General features: G+C 32.6%; 1 pseudogene across 1 annotated transcript; it reads left to right on the top strand.

Moving 5' to 3' along the window:
* Positions 1–328: 328 nt before the first annotated feature.
* Positions 329–1,119, top strand: LOC149556131 (putative lipid-binding protein AIR1 pseudogene; annotated as a pseudogene). The gene is made up of 2 exons (XR_016364526.1): positions 329–354; positions 451–1,119. The product of XR_016364526.1 is annotated as a putative lipid-binding protein AIR1 pseudogene (transcript).
* Positions 1,120–2,334: the final 1,215 nt, after the last annotated feature.

The raw sequence follows: 2,334 nt of genomic DNA, 5'->3' as shown, positions 1-2,334 counted from the left end.
TATATAATGAAATAATATCAAGTACATGATTAATATATTAAAAAAGCATCCACCCACGTGAAAACCACAAAAACTCACTAAATCTTATAATTTAAATAAACTATATAATGAAATAATATCATAGAAATAATATAAGTATATGATTAATAGATTTAAAAAGAATCCACCCACGTGAAAACAACCCTAACAATTTTTCTAGTACAATTAACATGGACCCTCAAAAGTAATAAGCTGTGTAATTTTGTGAAGAAGACAGCCAAACTGATTAAGGTCCAATCACTCAAAACTAGATGCCTTGAACTCGCTATTTAATCAAATAAAACCTAACATGGGAGACCCTACCGGCGAGGAATTGTGAGGAATGGGGCAACTTTTTTTCTCTCAACAATTACGAACAGTTAAATTGTGAGTTCACGGGCTCAATCTTTAATCACGGACCAAATTGTGAAGTCGGCTAATTAACCCTATAAATCCCATTCAGGACTCCCCAATTCCTCAATCAGAAGCCTGCAGAGCTCCTAGAATTCTCACTTATTCTATCTCAGCAGACATCAAGATATTGGACACAATGAGAAAAGCCATAACTTTGCTCTTTATTGTTATGATAATGTCATGGGCTCCTACTTCTAAAGCTAGTTGTCCACTTGATGCTGTGAAGCTTGGAGCCTGCGTTGATCTTCTGAATAATCTTGTTCATGTGGGCATAGGAGATCCTGTTATAAACCAGTGCTGCCCTGTCATTCAAGGAGTTGCAGCATTAGAGGCAGCACTTTGTTTGTGTACAACAATTAGGGCTAAGCTTCTCAACCTCAATATACTCCTTCCAGTTGCACTCAGCCTTGCTGCTTCTTGTGGCCTCACTGTCCCTCCTGGATTCAAATGCCCCGCTAGCTAAGCTTTTCCTTTTACTTTGTATAGAGTGTTTCTCAAGGTTTCTTCTTAATGTTGCTGCATGTTATGGAGATATTTAGTGCTAAGAGACTATTAAATTCGTGTTTTAGATGTTAAAAGTAATTTGTCTTTGTGCGAGGGTTTTATATTGCTTGTAAGGTTTGTGTAGTTGGAAGCAGCCCATATAATTACTAAATAAAAGTGGGAATCATAGCCCACTTAAAATTCTCTGGCGTGCTTGTGAGTTCTATCATGGAAACCATTTATTTGGAGATGGTAGATTGATTTTTAGACATTTCAAAGAAAGATCATTCTGTATATTTTTAGTGTTTCAGTGCACTAGAATTATATAATGATTTGAATTTAGTTGTTTCTTAATAGAATTAATTATGAATAGACAATGGTTTGTTACAAAATATTAGCACGCGAATGAGGGATTTTTATTTGAAATAACAATATATTTGTCAACTGATGATGTTGGAGAGAAAGGTATTATCAGAATCAGTCAGGAAAGAAATATTTCAGGGACCATCTCCTCAGTGACAATGGCAGACAAAAACCTGATATTGCAATACTTTTGTTTTTTTACAGATATGTGGTAATATGAACTGTAAGAGTCAAAACACGTGAGAAGCTTGTTTGACATGTGGTGATGTAAACTGCACTAAACCAGATTTCTCGAAATCATCCAGTTTGGTTTGTTGATAGGAACTTTCATTTAAAGAGATTTGTCCATTATATTGTACACTAAATGTTGTCATGAACATATGTACCAGCGGATTATTAAAGTAAACCACTCTTAAGGCATTCCTCAATGCATGTGCAGTCCATTCAACAGGGACAAATTTCATCCTCAAGAATACTGTATGGGACAGTGTACATGCACTCTGAGTTCTATGGAGTGTACCTCACGTTTTTTTATTGGACCTGCACTTTGCAGGCTCGGAAATTTTACTTTTTTTGAAATCGTTGTTTAGATTGTCAATATTTTTCACTTCTTTAAAATTAAAATTAGTTATACAAGAAAGAACAAATGTGTAGTTCACAAAAAGTTATGCAAAAATTTAAAATTAAAAACTTCACAAAGTAATAAGAATAATAAATTATTTCATTATTGCAATCACTTTCTGTTTCAACCAATCAAATATAATTATTTTTATTTTTATTTTTATAGTACTAAAATAATATTTTAGGATGCACAAATATAAAAAAATGTGAAATATATAAAACATGTTTGAAAAGAATTTTAGATATAAAAATTGTTTGAATTCAACTTATAATAACTATATTTAGTTTTCAAGAATATAGAATTCAAATCTAGTTCTTCCTCATTTTGAGAGTTACCTTCTAATTTTATACACTTCACATTTGACAACCAATTATAGACTTTTATTCCAATCTCTTTGAAGCATAATGACCGAATAGTGAACTATTTAACAAGTT

The sequence above is a fragment of the Cupressus sempervirens genome, chromosome 5 (genome assembly GCF_028749045.1).
Source record: "Cupressus sempervirens isolate cs-2001-9-10 chromosome 5, ASM2874904v1, whole genome shotgun sequence".
NCBI lineage: Eukaryota > Viridiplantae > Streptophyta > Pinopsida > Cupressales > Cupressaceae > Cupressus > Cupressus sempervirens.
Note: the sequence above shows the minus strand (reverse complement) of the source record. Positions and strands in the feature narration are given on the sequence as shown.